The following is an 18,305-nucleotide window of genomic DNA, read 5'->3' as shown; positions in this document are numbered from 1 at the left end:
ATCATTTTGAGTTCATTAGCAATTCTTACTACATCACTGTCGCATCATTTACAGTTCATTATCAATTCTTCCGACATCACTGTCGCAATATTTTGAGGTTCCTAGCATCTTTTACTGCATTACTGTCGCATTATTTTGAGGTTCGTAGCAACTCTTAGTATATGACTGTCAGCATCACTTTTAGGTTATTCGAAACGTTCACTCCATTACTGTTAGCATCTTTTTGAGATCATTACCAATTCCTCTGACATCACTGTCGCATCATTTTGAGATCTTTAGCAATTCTTCTGACATCACTGTCGCATTATTTTGAGGTTCGTAGCAACTCTTACTACATGATTGTCAGCATCACTTTGAGGTTGTTCGAAACACTTACTACATTACTGTAAGCATCACTGAGTTTATTAGCAACTATCACTACATTACTGTTAGCATCATTTTGAGTTCATTAGCAATTCTTCCGACATCACTGTCGCAATATTTTGAGGTTCGTAGCAACTTTTACTACATTACTGTAGCATTATTTTAAGGTTCGTAGCAACTCTTACTACATTACTGTCAGCATCACTTTGAGGTTATTCGAAACACTTACTACAATACTGTAAGCATCACTGAGTTGATTCGCAACTATCACTACATTACTGTTAGCATCATTTTGAGTTCATTAGCAATTCTTCCGACATCACTGTCGCAATATTTTGAGGTTCGTAGCAACTCTTACTACATGACTGTCAGCATCACTTTGAGGTTATTCGAAAGTTTCACTCCATTACTGTTAGCATCATTTTTAGTTCATTAGCAATTCTTACTACATCACTGTCGCATCATTTACACATCATTAGCAATTCTTCTGACATCACTGTCACATTATTTTGAGGTTCGTAGCAACTCTTACTACATGACTGTCAGCATCACTTTGAGGTTATTCGGAACACTTACTAAATTACTGTAAGCATCACTGACTTGATTAGCAACTATCACTACATTACTGTTAGCATCATTTTGAGTTCATTAGCAATTCTTCCGACATCACTGTCGCAATATTTTGAGGTTCGTAGCAACTTTTACTACATTACTGTCGCATTATTTTGAGGTTTGTAGCAACTCTTACTACATGACTGTCAGCATCACTTTGAGGTTATTCGAAACACTTACTACATTACTGTAAGCATCACTGACTTGATTAGCAACTATCACTACATTACTGTTAGCATCATTTTGAGTTCATTAGCAATTCTTCCGACATCACTGTCGCAATATTTTGAGGTTCGTAGCAACTTTTACTACATTACTGTCGCATTATTTTAAGGTTCGTAGCAACTCTTACTACATTACTGTCAGCATCACTTTGAGGTTATTCGAAACACTTACTACAATACTGTAAGCATCACTGAGTTGATTCGCAACTATCACTACATTACTGTTAACATCATTTTGAGTTCATTAGCAATTCTTCCGACATCACTGTCGCAATATTTTGAGGTTCGTAGCAACTCTTACTACATGACTGTCAGCATCACTTTGAGGTTATTCGAAAGTTTCACTCCATTACTGTTAGCATCATTTTGAGTTCATTAGCAATTCTTACTACATCACTGTCGCATCATTTACAGTTCATTATCAATTCTTCCGACATCACTGTCGCAATATTTTGAGGTTCCTAGCATCTTTTACTGCATTACTGTCGCATTATTTTGAGGTTCGTAGCAACTCTTAGTACATGACTGTCAGCATCACTTTGAGGTTATTCGAAACGTTCACTCCATTACTGTTAGCGTCATTTTGAGTTCATTAGCAATTCTTACTACATCACTGTCGCATCATTTACAGATCATTAGCAATTCTTCTGACATCACTGTCACATTATTTTGAGGTTCGTAGCAACTCTTACTACATGACTGTCATCATCACTTTGAGGTTGTTCGAAACACTTACTACATTACTGTAAGCATCACTAAGTTTATTCGCAACTATCACTACATTACTGTTAGCATCATTTTGAGTTCATTAGCAATTCTTCCGACATCACTGTCGCAATATTTTGAGGTTCGTAGCAACTTTTACTACATTACTGTCGCATTATTTTAAGGTTCGTAGCAACTCTTACTACATGACTGTCAGCATCACTTTGAGATTATTCGAAAGTTTCACTCCATTACTGTTAGCATCATCTTGAGTTCATTAGCAATTCTTACTACATCACTGTCACATCATTTACAGTTCATTATCAATTCTTCCGACCTCACTGTCGCAATATTTTGAGGTTCCTAGCATCTTTTACTGCATTACTGTCGCATTATTTTGAGGTTCGTAGCAACTCTTAGTACATGACTGTCAGCATCACTTTGAGGTTATTCGAAACGTTCACTCCATTACTGTTAGCATCTTTTTGAGATCATTACCAATTCCTCTGACATCACTGTCGCATCATTTTGAGATCTTTAGCAATTCTTCTGACATCACTGTCGCATTATTTTGAGGTTCGTAGCAACTCTTACTACATTACTGTAGCATTATTTTAAGGTTCGTAGCAACTCTTACTACATTACTGTCAGCATCACTTTGAGGTTATTCGAAACACTTACTACAATACTGTAAGCATCACTGAGTTGATTCGCAACTATCACTACATTACTGTTAGCATCATTTTGAGTTCATTAGCAATTCTTCCGACATCACTGTCGCAATATTTTGAGGTTCGTAGCAACTCTTACTACATTACTGTCAGCATCACTTTGAGGTTATTCGAAAGTTTCACTCCATTACTGTTAGCATCATTTTGAGTTCATTACCAATTCCTCTGACATCACTGTCGCATCATTTTGAGATCTTTAGCAATTCTTCTGACATCACTGTCGCATTATTTTGAGGTTCGTAGCAACTCTTACTACATGACTGTCAGCATCACTTTGAGGTTGTTCGAAACACTTACTACATTACTGTAAGCATCACTGAGTTTATTAGCAACTATCACTACATTACTGTTAGCATCATTTTGAGTTCATTAGCAATTCTTCCGACATCACTGTCGCAATATTTTGAGGTTCGTAGCAACTTTTACTACATTACTGTCAGCATCACTTTGAGGTTATTCGAAACACTTACTACAATACTGTAAGCATCACTGAGTTGATTCGCAACTATCACTACATTACTGTTAGCATCATTTTGAGTTCATTAGCAATTCTTCCGACATCACTGTCGCAATATTTTGAGGTTCGTAGCAACTCTTACTACATGACTGTCAGCATCACTTTGATGTTATTCGAAAGTTTCACTCCATTACTGTTAGCATCATTTTGAGTTCATTAGCAATTCTTACTACATCACTGTCGCATCATTTACAGATCATTAGCAATTCTTCTGACATCACTGTCACATTATTTTGAGGTTCGTAGCAACTCTTACTACATGACTGTCAGCATCACTTTGAGGTTGTTCGAAACACTTACTACATTTCTGTAAGCATCACTGAGTTAATTAGCAACTATCACTCCATTACTGTTAGCATCATTTTGAGTTCATTAGCAATTCTTACTACATCACTGTTAGCATCATATTGAGTTCATTAGCAATTCTTCCGACATCACTGTCGCATTATTTTGAGGTTCGTAGCAACTCTTACTTCATGACTGTCAGCATCACTTTGAGGTTGTTCGAAACACTTCCTACATTACTGTAAGCATCACTGAGTTAATTAGCAACTATAACTACATTACTGTTAGCATCTTCTTGAGTTCATTAGCAATTCTTCCGACATCACTGTCGCAATATTTTGAGATTTGTAGCAACTTTTACTACATTTCTTTAGCATTATTTTGAGGTTTGTAGCAACACTTACTACATGACTGTCAGCATCACTTTGAGGTTATTCGAAAGTTTCACTCCATTACTGTTAGCATCATTTTGAGTTCATTAGCAATTCTTACTACATCACTGTCGCATCATTTTCAGATCATTAGCAATTCTTCCGACATCACTGTCGAATTATTTTGAGGTTCGTAGCAACTTTTACTACATTACTGTAGCATTATTTTAAGGTTCGTAGCAACTCTTACTACATTACTGTCAGCATCACTTTGAGGTTATTCGAAACACTTACTACAATACTGTAAGCATCACTGAGTTGATTCGCAACTATCACTACATTACTGTTAGCATCATTTTGAGTTCATTAGCAATTCTTCCGACATCACTGTCGCAATATTTTGAGGTTCGTAGCAACTCTTACTACATGACTGTCAGCATCACTTTGATGTTATTCGAAAGTTTCACTCCATTACTGTTAGCATCATTTTGAGTTCATTAGCAATTCTTACTACATCACTGTCGCATCATTTACAGATCATTAGCAATTCTTCTGACATCACTGTCACATTATTTTGAGGTTCGTAGCAACTCTTACTACATGACTGTCAGCATCACTTTGAGGTTGTTCGAAACACTTACTACATTTCTGTAAGCATCACTGAGTTAATTAGCAACTATCACTCCATTACTGTTAGCATCATTTTGAGTTCATTAGCAATTCTTACTACATCACTGTTAGCATCATATTGAGTTCATTAGCAATTCTTCCGACATCACTGTCGCATTATTTTGAGGTTCGTAGCAACTCTTACTACATTACTGTTGCATTTTTTAAGGTTCCGAGCAACTCTTACTACATGACTGTCAGCATCACTTTGAGGTTGTTCGAAACTCTTACTTCATGACTGTCAGCATCACTTTGAGGTTGTTCGAAACACTTCCTACATTACTGTAAGCATCACTGAGTTAATTAGCAACTATAACTACATTACTGTTAGCATCTTCTTGAGTTCATTAGCAATTCTTCCGACATCACTGTCGCAATATTTTTAGATTTGTAGCAACTTTTACTACATTTCTTTAGCATTATTTTGAGGTTTGTAGCAACACTTACTACATGACTGTCAGCATCACTTTGAGGTTATTCGAAAGTTTCACTCCATTACTGTTAGCATCATTTTGAGTTCATTAGCAATTCTTACTACATCACTGTCGCATCATTTTCAGATCATTAGCAATTCTTCCGACATCACTGTCGAATTATTTTGAGGTTCGGAGCAACTCTTAGTACATGACTGTCATCATCACTTTGAGGTTCTTCGAAACGTTCACTCCATTACTGTTAGCATCATTTTGAGTTCATTCGCAATTCTTACTAAATCACTGTCGCATCATTTTGAGATCTTTAGCAATTCTTCTGACATCACTGTCGCATTATTTTGAGGTTCGTAGCAACTCTTACTACATGACTGTCACCATCACTTTGAGGTTATTCAAAACACTTACTACATTACTGTTAGCATCATGTTGAGTTCATTCGCAATTCTTACGACATCACTGTCCCATCAGTTTGAGATCATTACCAATTCTTCTGAAATCACTGTCGCATTATTTTGAGGTTCGAAGCAACTCTTACTACATTACTGGAAGCATCACTGAGTTTATTAGCATCTATCACTACGTTACTGTTAGCATCATTTTGAGATCATTACCAATTCTTCTGACATCACTGTCACATCATTTTGAGATCTTTAGCAATTCTTCTGACATCACTGTTGCATTATTTTGAGGTTCGTAGCAACTCTTACTACATTAGTGTCAGCATCACTTTGAGGTTGTTCGAAACACTTACTACATTACTGTAAGCATCACTAAGTTTATTAGCAACTATCACTACATTGCTGTTAGCATCATTTTGAGTTCATTAGCAATTCTTCCGACATCACTCGAAATATTTTGAGGTTCGTAGCAACTTTTACTACATTACTGTCAGCATCACTTTGAGGTTATTCGAAACCTTCGCTCCATTACTGTTAGCATCATTTTGAGTTCATTAGCAATTCTTACTAAATCACTGTCGCATCATTTTGAGATCTTTAGCAATTCTTCTGACATCACTGTCGCATTATTTTGAGGTTCGTAGCAAATCTTACTACATTACTGTCGCATTTTTTTGAGGTTCGTAGCAACTCTTCCTACATGACTGTCAGCATCACTTTGAGGTTGTTCGAAACACTTACTACATTACTGTAAGCATCACTGAGTTTATTAGCAAGTATCACTACATTACTGTTAGCATAATTTTGAGTTTCTTAGCAATTCTTAAGACATCACTGTCGCAATATTTTGAGGTTCGTAGCAACTCTTACTACATTACTGTCAGCATCACTTTGAGTTTATTAGCAACTATCACTACATTACTGTTAGCATCATTTTGAGTTTCTTAGCAATTCTTACGACATCACTGTAGCATTAAATTGAGTTTAGTAGCAACTCTTACTCCTCCTGGAACTGTCACCTTACCGTGGTGGAGGAGTTTGAGTGCCCTAGTGACCCTAGGAGCAATGCTGTCGGGGGCATTTTTCCCCTGGTAGGGTCACCCAAGGCAGACTGGTCCTCGGCGAAGGGCCAGACAAAGAACGGTTCAACAGACCCTTCATGGAAAATCCAGCAAGTGCTACATGTACCCTGCCCGGAGGGGCACTAGGGCCCCGCCCTGGAGCCAGGCCCAGGGTGGCGGCTCAAAGGCGAGCGCCTGGTGTCCGGGCCTTGGTCCGTGGGGCCCGGCCAGTCCCAGCCCGAAGAGGAGACACAGGCACGTCCTCCCTTGGACTCACCACTCATCGGGGGAACCGGAGGGGTCCGGTGCAATGTGGTTTGGGTGGCAGTTTCAGGCGGGTGCCTCGGCTGTCTGAACCACAGACATGGAAGCTGGCTTTTGGGACATGGAACATTACCTCTCTGGTGAGGAAGGAGGTGGAGCTGGTGGAAGAGGTTGAGTGTTACCGGCTAGATATAGTCGGCCTCACCTCGACACATAGCTCTGGGTCCGGAACCCGAGTCCTTGAGAGGGGTTGGACTTTCTCTTTTGCTGGAGTTGCTCCGGGTGAGAGGCAGAGGGCGGGGGTTTGCACACAGAAAAGCATATTTTACTGGTTTCAGATCTCTTAGCTTGTTCTCTCTCTTAAACCTGCTGAGGCAGCTTTCATTGTGTGATTCATTTTAAAATATAAATATGGAACAGAACCATTGGAATCAGATGTCAGGACATTTGAAGGAATGTCAATCTCCTGTTGAAATGTTGCAGTGTGCAGCTGAGGCTCTCTGGCAGTGGCACCAGGAGCCACAATGGCAGAACCTGGACCCTCCTGGAGGAGAACCACAGGTGAGGGCCTTCTTGGCTCCAGATTGATGGAAATCAAGTGTCTAAGTTCTGTTAGCAGCCATGAAGTTGATCTGGTTGGCACTGGTATTTGTTCTTGCTGCAGCTCAGGAGTGATTCAGGAGAAGAGTTTCAGAACAGCCAAGGTTGGGGACTGGAATTCTAAAATTTCCCCTGGAACCAAACAACCTTGGGAGGTAAAACCTCCAATCCTAGCCACTCAGATGCAGCAGCAGAAGAAGCTGTCATCCACCCTGACAGTCAGAGCATCAAGTCAAGAAAACATCACCATCTTGTAGTTCCAAACCTCCACCTGTCAGATTCAGCTACTTCTTATTGTGGGACTTTAAATTTGAACACAATGGAATTTGGACAAGGAATTTTCCTTCAAGTCCAAACATCATCGTCCAGCCTCCAACCAGAGGTCCATCAGTTATCATGGAGCCACAGGTGGAGTCTGGATTCTTTTCTAGAATGAGACGGCAATGACAGTCCTGCAGAGTGACATCACTGACATGAATGGATGACTTCAGTCACGTGACTGGATGACTTCAGTCACGTGACTGGATGACTTCAATCACGTGACTGGATGACGTCAGTCACGTGACTGGATGACAGTGTAGATGCCAATGTAGAGGTTGGGGAAATAGTCTCTGAGAATCCAGCTTGAACCCACAGCCTCCTTGTTTTCCAAAAACCCAAACAGCGACCATCAGTCTCCCTCCAATCCTGTACTTGGGTAAACAACAAAAACAGAGTAAAAGTCTCTGGCAACATATTTGTTTCCTGTAGGGTTTCTTCATGTATGTGTGGTGTACTTGCTTTCCCAGAGGACTGCCATCTTTGTTCTGTGGGCTGACATGTTTTAGTGTCAGCACAGGTCATAGCGCTGAGACTGAACTCTCATTCTCCTCCAAGTATTATTTCCACCTCACACTCCTGCAGATATTCAAGTGAACAGGGAACACAAATTTATGCTCAACTTCTCCTGTGTTTTCATCCACAGTCACTAAACAACAACCAAACCAAAGAGGTTTGCTAGCATGGCGATCAGCTGTAGTTCACCATCTTATCCAGGTCACATGACTCAGGATTAGCGTGGCCGTCTGGCAACCAAAGGGTGGCTGGTTTGATCCTCACTTTCTCCAGTGACCATGTCAAAGTGTCCTTGAGTAAGAGACTGAACCCCTAAATACTTCTGATGAGTAGGTTGGCTCCTTGCATGGCAGCCTTCAGCATCAGTGTGTGAGTGTGTGTGAATGAGAGGACATTGTTCAGCTCCTTGAGTGCTGCTGAGGTAGAAAGGCTCTGTACAAACTGAGTCCTTTTACCATTTCTTTCCTGCTTCTAGCGCCGCTGTTGTCACTTCCTGTGACCGTGGGAGGGAAGGGGTCCCCCTTCAGAATAAGTTTTATATCATTATGTTACTTGCTCTTCAACATGCCTTTAGCAGACCAACTCAGAGCGCAACACAGTGAGGTAGTGTGGCGGAGTGGTCTAAGGTGCTGGATTAAGGTTCCAGTCTCTGAAGAGGCGTGGGTTCAAATCCCACCACTGCCATCATGTCCCAGGTCACTGGAGAGGTGTGGCAGGTCTCTAACTGCCTCTCTCTTCCACTGATATCTTCAAACCTGTGACCAAAAGAAGAATCCTCCTCTGAGTCCACAGACCTGAGCATCGCTCCGACTACCAGGTTACCTCCTGGTGATCAGAGTGAAGTCATGGGGAGGTAGTCAGTTGTTCCTTTGTTTTATGACAGAGGCCTCATTGTTGGATGTACATTATTATATACACTACTATTCTCAATGACTCCTAAAGAGGGACAGGAAACATTAGAATGTGGATCAGATCAGCTGATTTCAGTGTTGAGTCCATCCCTCCATCCACTTTCTATTCTTATCCTTTAAGGGTCACGGGGGGGGGGGGGTGATCCCAGGTGACATTGTTCAAGAGGCAGGGTTCACCCTGGACAGGTCACCAGTCCATCAGGAGAAATGAGGTGGTCGGTATCATGCAACCTAAACTAAAACATTAGTCAGGTCAAATTCAGATTAAAGCAAGAGTCTCCAGATCAAAGTCAGAATTCCTGATGATGTCATCAGGGCTTTGACAGTAGCTAGAATTCTGTGTTTGATCTCAGGAGGACATGAAAGAAAGACAATTGAGGAAAGTAGAAGAGAGCATGGCAGCATGATGGTGCAGTGGTGAGCACTGTGGCCTCACAGCAAGAAGGTTCTGGGTTTGAGTCCAGGCTCGGGTGGGGAATCTTTCTTTGTAGAGCCTGCATGTTCTCCCCATGAATGCGTGGGTTCTCTCTGGTACTCCGGCTCCTTCCCACTGTCCAAAGACATGTAATTGGGGACGAGGCTGATTGGACACTCTAAATTGACCGTAGGTATGAATGGTTGTTCGTCTCTGTGTGCTGACCCTGTGATGGACTGGTGACCTGTCCAGGGTGAACCCTGCCTCTGGCCTGTAGATGCTGGGATAGGCTCCAGCCCCCCTCGACCATCAATGTAGGTCTTTTGTTAATTGCATGCCACATGAAATTATTGTTGGTCAGTTTTCTAGCGACTGTCTCACAGCGTCAAGACAAGAACACTTCTACTTTTGATGATGACAGTTTGTTCAACACTAAGCTTCATCCAGTACCATGTTGTCAAACACTGGAACTTCCACAGCACCTGAACAGGGACTTGAACCCTGGACCCTCAGATTAAAAGTCTGATGCTCTACCGTCTGAGCTCCTCAGGCTCTTTCTACAGCATTGAGACAGGAACAGAAACACCTGTGAAGGTCAAACTGCTGCTTTCTTGACTTGTTCAGTCCTCCATGTTGAAGTCCACCAGGCTTTTGATTGGCTCTGATTCTCTGTGGCAAAATCCAACAAGAGGCTCCAAAAATGTCCTGAATGTCACAAGAATGCACAGGACAAGATGTTAGTTTCCTTCATGTCTGCAGTTCCTCCACTGGAAAGTAAAGTCAATGCTGCTCCTCTGCTGAAACCTGGGATCGGACCAGGGACCTTTAGATCTTCAGTCTAAGGCTCTCCCAACTGAGCTGGTTCAGTTCTGAGGGAGGGCCCTGCTTCTCTCATTTATAATCTCTTCCACTCTCACTGGACCTTAGAGAGGATTGGAGCTTCTGAAGTCCTGACACATTGAACAGTTCTCCAGGACCATTTTTGATGGATGTCTGGATCACACCAGCCTTTTTTGTTTGTCTTCTTGCACCACCGTGCCGCCCCTACTAGTCGTCTACATATCAGTGTTCTCAGTACTGCACGAACATTCACATCAGTATTGTGCTAATATTTTATTTCCTGGCTCTTCAATCCTCCTATTATGAAGTTGATTGCTTCAGCGACCAGGAGACGTTATCATTGGCAGCTAGTTTACTATTATTGCTGCTGCTGTTGTTGGTTGTGTGTCTGTCTTCCATCCCCCTGTCCCTCTGTCTTTCTCTCTGCTTGTCTTTCACCCTCATCTTGTTCCCATCTTTTTGTCATTCTCTCCCTCCTTTCTCTCTGTCTTTTGTCTTTTCTTCTCTTTGTTTGTCTTCTGCTGTCTGTCCTGTCCTGCTCTCTTTCAACAACCAACCAGTCAAAGCAGACGTCCGGTTAAAAAAATATGATAAAAGAACTCTTGGTTTGATTTGGCTTGAGACATGAAGAAGATAGGATTGTTTTCCTTTCATTTTAGAAGCTTTTCCAGATTCATGAAAAGATCATCAATCAGTGCAGTATTTCAGACAGACTTCTGGTCCGTGAGGACGAGGAATCCAGCACAGATCCACAGAACTCCAACTGCCATCTTTGATGGTTCCTTTTGGGTCTGTAGGGTGGAGAGATCCTCCTGAGTCTGGCTTGGAATGTTTGTCTGTGAATGTGTTGGCCCTGTGATGGACTGGTGACCTGTCCAGGGTGAACACGGCCTGTCGCCCAAAAGCTGCTGGGATAGGCTCCACCCCCTCATGACCCTGAACAGGATAAGCAGAAGACAATGGACAGAAGTCCTGACACATTGAACAGTTCTCCAGGACCATTTTTGATGAAGGTCTGGATCACACCAGCCTTTTTTGTTTGTCTTCTTCCAGTGTCCTCAACATTGTGTGAGCCAATAATTCCACATCTGTACCAGACACACCTCTGGTTGGTGGGTTGATGGATCTTTCTGTTCTAACAGTGTCTTTTATCTTGCTTTTATCTTTTCTATCTTTTCTTTGTATCTGCAATCTGTGGTGCACGGTGTCTCTGGAAGAGCGCTCTAACTATTGTCACTGTACCCCCCCCCCCTACAACGAAAATAAAAGATTCTGATTCCGAGTCTGACACACACACACACACACACACACACACACACACACACACGTGTATCAACATGATGTTCCGAATGTTTCACTGTCTGCGGTTGTCCAGCTCTCCTTGCCTCTTCACTGTCATTGTCAGAACTCTGAGCAGTCTTCCTCTCCAGGTGATGTCTCTGAGTGATGATGATTGCTGTCTGTTCAACCAGCTTCATTTGTTGATATCTGAGAAGGACTGAAGACAGCAAAGTGTGCTGATTGGCCAACAACCCCTCACAGGTCAAAGGTCACTGCTCTGAGGCGGACCAGTTTACTGTAACAGTGGTGGCACCATCCACTGCTGGCGCTCTCTTCAGTGCTTCTTGTTTCTGCCCTTTGTGTGTGAGCTCCTGGAGCAGCTGGTCCGCCCCCCCCCTTTTCTTTTCTATTCCTCTAATTTATTTTTTGATTTTCTATTTTTGTAATTCATCATCGATCTCGGCTCACGGTCGCTACACTCTTGACCTCCTGTGAGCCTTGAAGAGAGAGAAGCCACCTTTGTGTCGGAGAAGAGCAGCTTAGTCCAGGCAGCCAGCAGCCTGAGACCAGAGGGTAGCCCATCAACGCGCTTCCCTTCTTCATCGAGCGAATCTCAGCGGGAGCCACGGTCGACGAGGTGGAGGCTTTGGAGGCCGTCCTCCCACCAGTTCGTTGGAGAGGCGTCGTACATCGATGGGAGAATCCAGCTGAGAACGTAAGCCGGTTACGTTGGTTTTCACCGATTCAGGCCTGGACTCCTGTCTCGCTGCCAAACTCCGCCTGACTCCGTAGAGCTGGTCAGCCTCCACTCAGTCCTCTTCATTTGGTTGGAGGTCACCATCGTTCATCCTACACACCTTTCCACCTGCCTCTTAGCCGTCTACTTGAAGCTCAGATAAATCCAGGCTAATTCATACCTGCTACTCAATATGGGCCTTAATTACTCTGCTGGAATTATCACTCTGTCTTAAGGGTTTTCTTAATTGTATTAAATCCTCTTCAATTTCCAAGAAGTCTTCCAACTCATTCATTCATGCAAGCCACTGATCCACAAGACCTCATTGATGAGCTTCAACCTGAGACTGATTGTTTCTCGTTGGACGAGACACCCATTCAATGAGACTCATTGTCAGTCCATTGAAATCTACTGGTGTTCCTGGTGAGTTGATTTAACAACATGAGCTGACAGAATCTACGTTCAGGTAGGAACCACCACATCCAGGGGTCTGGACCTTTGAGCAGGCAGAGCCATCAAAGTAGCAGACTAAGCTAGCAGACATTAGCATTGAGAAGAAACTGATACCTGAGCCTACTTTTGGGTCTGGACCTTTGAGCAGGCAGAGCCATCAAAGTAGCAGACTAAGCTAGCAGACGTTAGAATTGAGAAGAAACTGATACCTGAGCCTACTTTTGGGTCTGGTCAGGTAATGACACAATAATATGACATCATTATCAGACTGACGCCTGCTCAACACTGACCAAACACCACCCTATTGCATTGTGGGAAATTTCTGCTTGGCTCGCGTCCATCAAAACACACAAAGAAATTTCTCCAGAATCAGGATTGACAGTGGATACAATTGAGTCCACACTGGTTTTTCATTCTGAGTCAGGTGCAGGTGTGGAACTTCAGACACAGCCTGTGTTTGTGTTGTTTATTCAGTGATTTTTCTTTCAATTCCAATCAAAGCCCCACAGCTGCAGAAAGTGGGAGAACAAGCAGGGATGTTCAAGATAAACGCCCAACGTGGGGCTTGAACCCACAACCCTGAGATTAAGAGTCTCATGCTCTACCGACTGAGCTAGTCAGGCTACATCTGAGTAGCTTCAATAGCCTGAAGTGTTCAGAGTGAGAGACGCTACAAGCTCTTCATCAGACTCACAGTCACATGAGCCATCACATGATTGATGAATGACCACAAACACCTTCATCTTTGACAAAGAAGTAAAATAAAAGGTGAACCACAGATGAGACACCAGTGGTAAAAACACTAAAGTGCTGTCAAGGAGAAACAGGATACGAGCAAACACACACACAAGTTACAGAGGGAGAACTCTCCCAGAGGGAACCACTCAAAGGAGAACCTAGAGATCATCAGGCTGGATGACCTCATCAACATGAGACAGGTGGATAGGAAACAAGCTCAGAGATGTCAGGAACATGAGATCCAAGTGGTGAGAGAGCTTCAACTGGTGAGGTTCCAGAACCAGGAGTGAGGTGGAGCCTGCATCACCTACTGGGAGCTTTTAGTCTAAGGTTCAACTTGGACTTGAAGGATTTCTGGACAGACAATGTGCAGGGAGGGAATTTGGAGATGAAGAACAAGTTCCTCTCAGCTTTAATGGAGTTTTCAGGAGTCAAACAGACCCTCCTCTGATTGGTTGCCTCTGATTGTGTTCTCATTGCACCACAGCCTCCAGGTTGAGGGTTCTGGTTCTAGTCAGACACATTGACTCTGATGCTGCTGAGCCTGAAGGGAGGATGAAGAAAGGAGTGTCTGAGAGAGCTTCACCAGACAAACTGTCCAGTTGAACAACAAACACTAGTCAGTAGGAATGTTGCTGCTGGGACCCTGATTCAAACCAGGGTTGCTGCAGCCACAACACAGAGGACTGACCACTAGAGGATCAGGGCCTCCTGGAGGCTGAGGTTGGAGCTGCTATGTCTTTGTCTCACTGAGAGATCAGAGACAATTGGAGTCCACAAAGAAATCATTGAGAAATCAAGGAGAGATCAAAGAAAGAATTCTAAGATTAAAAACAGAACTCTGAGATCAAAGGTTGAAGTTCCCCAAGGTTCAGTTTTAGCTCAGACCCTCTTTAATATCTCTGTACTGCCACTTGTCGTCAGGAGACTCAGTATAAACCTCCACAGTCCTGCTGATGTCACTCAGCTGGACATCTCTGTGTCTCCTGGTGACTCAGGACCAGTTGATGTCCATTAACCTGTCATGGAGGCAGAGAACAAAACTGAGGTCTTAATTAAAGCTGGAGGCAGTGTTGTTAGGGCCTGAGCCTCCTTCTGTCCACTGCAGCCCAGTAGCAGGAGTTGTCCTGAATCCAAGGATGTATTTTATGAGAGCGGTGGGACTTGTAGTTTAGGAGGTAGAAGCCTCAGTGTGACACCAAGTGAGAATCAGAGCTGAGCCTCTAAGAGCCCCTCCCCCGCTGCTCTCTGTCAGAGTGGAGAGGAGAGAGGATTTTTGGAGTTTGTTGTTTGAAAAAGGCTCATCAATCCCCAGATTGTGGTCAAAGTAGAATGTAAACATTTTAGTAGGCATTTTTGTCAGGAATGTAGTGAAGTTATTTGTGAAGTGGAGAGAGTTACAGTGTAGACGAGAGAAGCGTCAGTTTGAGGCTATGTGTGTCTGAGGAGACAGCCTCCCATTGGTTTACATTGTAGGGTGAAAAGTGGGTCCTGGACTTTGTCATGACTCAAACAATTTGTAGTTGGTTTCTGATGGTTTGGTTTGCTTGACCTTGCAAATCCATATTTTGGGTTCTGGCTTGTTCTGCTTTTCATTTTGTGTTTGTATTAAAGTTCTGTTGCTGAAAAAATAAATCCAGGGTTTAGTGACTAAAAAAAGGTCCAGAGGCCCACAACTAAATATTCAAACCAATATTTCCATGGATAAGGAAGCCTGACAAGGTCACCAAGAGATGGAAACAACTTGGAGGATAGAAAATGTTTTAGTTTATTTGACAGCTGATTGAAGACGTGGGTCAAAACTGACCGTTACCATAGAGATGGGAACAGAAAGCTGACACAAGAGGAAGGTTCCAGCTCTGAAAAAGGAGTTTGATCAAAATCTTCAACTGCCAGTAGAAATATCCTTTTGTATGTTGACCTTTGTTGACAGAAGTCACTTTAGCTTGGCAGTGAAAAGAATGGCTGCTAGCTTGACAAAGAACTGCACAAACCAGGTTCAAGCTGGACTTTGGACCCTGGTATCTGCAACAACTCCCATCAACTCCTAATCTAGCAGCTCTGCTGGGTCCAACTATTTTACAGAACATTTGACAGACCTGTGGAGCAGTGAGGACACACATGAGTTGATCACATGATCCACTGAAGCGCCATTTTACCTGCCACTGAGGTCACCAACATGAGCTGGAGTTGGGAATCTTGAACTGAACCTGGTATCACAGCGACCCCTACTGCTGCAAAATGGAACAGCAACACTGAACCAAGTACAGGATTGGAGGGAGACTGATGGTCTCTGTTTGGGTTTTAGAAGGACAAGGAGGGCGTGGCTTCAAGTTGGATTCTCAGAGACTATTTCCCCAACCTCTACATTGGCATCTACACTGTCATCCAGTCATGTGACTGAAGTCATCCAGTCATGTCAGTGATGTCACTCTGCAGGACTGTCACTGCCATCACATTCTAGAAAAGAACCCAGACTCCACATTTCTGGGGCAGTTTTGGTCTTTAAACACTTGACAGTTCCAGGAGATTTAGTCTGGCTCAAGATCTTCAGATCAACCCAGGACAGAAGGCTATGACTCCATTGGATTGTATCGTTGGAGCATTCAGAGATCTGGTGGATCTCAGTAGGAGCTGTATTTATCCACTGAATGATCCTGGTCAATGTGATCCTGCTCCTCCATCTCTAAGGCTGACAGAGCAGGAGGACCTGACTGAGAAGAAAGCTGCCCTTGAGCAGCTTCAGTCTCTGAGTGACAACACACAAGCAGAAAACCAGAATTTGAGGGAACAAGTTTCTACTCTTGAACGTGAGAATAAAAGAGCAATCCAGGAGCTCCAGAACCTCACTGCTGTGGTGGCCAACCTCAAAACGGTCCAGGACAAGAACCAGACTCAGATAGAAGACCTGAACGCAACAGTCCACAGTCTTCAGTGTGAGGGGAGGAAGGTTGATGGAGAGAACAATGAGCTCAGAAAAGAGCTGACCCAGGTTCAGTCTCTGAGGGAGAGTGAACAGGTGGAGATGAAATGTCTTGAGGAAGACCTGACTGAGAAGAAAAGTGCACTTGATCAGCTTCAGTCTCTGTGTGACAAGAGATGGACAGAAAACCAGAATTTGTGGGGACAGGTTTCTAGTCTTGGACAAGAGAAGATCATTGCATATCAGCTGGTAGAGAACATGTCTGCCATGGTGGGCAACCTTGAATCTGTGAGGGAGGAGAACCAGACTCAGATCAGAGACCTGAACACACAAGTCCACAATCTTCAGCTTGAGGTGAAGATGGTTTACAAGGAGAAGTGTGACCTCAAGTGTGAGCTCAACTCCATCCAGGCAGAGAAGAACAAAATGAGAGAAGAACTCACTGAGAAGAAGACGACTCTTGAACAGCTGAGGTTCCAGAGTGAGGAGAGAGAGGCAGAAAATGGATGTTTGAGGAGACGAGTTTCTACTGCATCTCAGGAGACAGAGACCTTCACTGCAGAGTTGGCCCACCTCGAATCAAGGAAGGACCAGGACCCCACAAAGACTGGCAGTCTGAACGGTGAAGTTCAGAGTCTTCTATGTGCAGTGAGAACACAAAAGAAGAAAAGGAGCAGTGCTCAGTGGGAAATCCTGGGAAATCTTCATGATTTAAAAAGCTGTTTGAAAGAGGAAAATCATGACCTTCAAGTGAAGGTCCAGCAAACTTCTGAAGAGCAAACAGACTCTCCCCTACGTCCAGCCAGAGAAGAGCAAGCAGACTCTCCCCTACGTCCAGCCAGAGAAGAGCAAGCAGACTCTCCCCTACGTCCAGCCAGAGGAGAGCAAACAGACTCTCCCCTACGTCCAGCCAGAGAAGAGCAAGCAGACTCTCCCCTACGTCCAGCCAGAGGAGAGCAAGCAGACTCTCCCCTACGTCCAGCCAGAGAAGAGCAAACAGACTCTCCCCAACGTCCAGCCAGAGGAGAGCAAGCAGACGCTCTCATATGTTCTTCTGCAGAGGAGCTACGGGATTCTGCTGCATGTCCTGTGACTGAAGAGCAGAATGATGGGGGCACCCTGGAGACTGGACCTGCTAGGGGTCAAACCAGAGGTCTACTGAGCCGTGTGACATCTGGTGTAGAAGATGCTCTGTTCATGTTCATAGTTCTTTCTTTGTGTGCCTTTCCTCAACTTTGTTTTCTTTGTTTGTTATATATGATGATACCTTGATCACCACAGCAGTTGATCCCAGCTTGATTAGCTGAGTGCTTTGCAGTCTAAAGCACTTTAGTGACACCTGTGGGGTCCCTTATCCTCACTGACCACAGGGATTCAGCCTCACTGAAGGAGAGTGAACCTTCCAGGTTGCAGCTCCTAGACTCTGGAACGCTCTCCCACTGGACATGAGGACGCTGTGGACACCTTTAGAAAGAAGCTAAAGACCCATTTGTTTATTAATATTGTTGTTCATGATGGAATCGTCCCTCTGTACCTGCCCACACAGGTCAAGAGGTCAAATGATTCCCTGTTTAAAACAGCTCTTCATCACATGGATGTGCATCCCAACAGTCAGAGTTCACCGATGCTGCTATTCCCTCCAGTGTGAGGCACTAGGAGTGACTGATGAGGGTCAGGGGGGTCAGGTTAGTCCAGATAGTGGGTCTGTATGAGGTTATTAGGGAGGGATAAGGTAGTGGCAGAGTTCAGGCTGTAGTTGTGCTCCAACAGTTGAGACAGGGCAGGACAAAAAATGACCTCCTGATGGCGTTAGGAGTGACTCTTACAAGAACCAATCAATAAAAGTGGGTGGTGACCTGCTCATGTCACGCTTGTGTTGATGATTACTGGGTCTCCTCCATGCTCATTTATCATGAATGAATCCCTCTGAGTAAAACACC

General features: G+C 43.6%; 1 protein-coding gene and 1 non-coding gene across 2 annotated transcripts in view; both read right to left on the bottom strand.

Moving 5' to 3' along the window:
• The window catches only part of LOC147271704 (uncharacterized), a 238,291-nt gene that overhangs the window by 92,410 nt on the left and 127,576 nt on the right, over positions 1 to 18,305 (bottom strand). The window lies entirely within an intron of this gene.
• Positions 13,255 to 13,327, bottom strand: trnak-cuu (transfer RNA lysine (anticodon CUU)). The gene has a single exon. It is a non-coding gene; the product is annotated as a tRNA-Lys (tRNA).

This window comes from Aulostomus chinensis, chromosome 1, assembly GCF_037954235.1.
Source record: "Aulostomus chinensis isolate RoL2024-O1b breed Wild chromosome 1, RoL_Achi_v1.0, whole genome shotgun sequence".
NCBI classification, from domain to species: domain Eukaryota; kingdom Metazoa; phylum Chordata; class Actinopteri; order Syngnathiformes; family Aulostomidae; genus Aulostomus; species Aulostomus chinensis.
The sequence above is the reverse complement of the archived record's forward strand: the minus strand, read 5'-3'. Positions and strand labels throughout refer to the sequence as shown.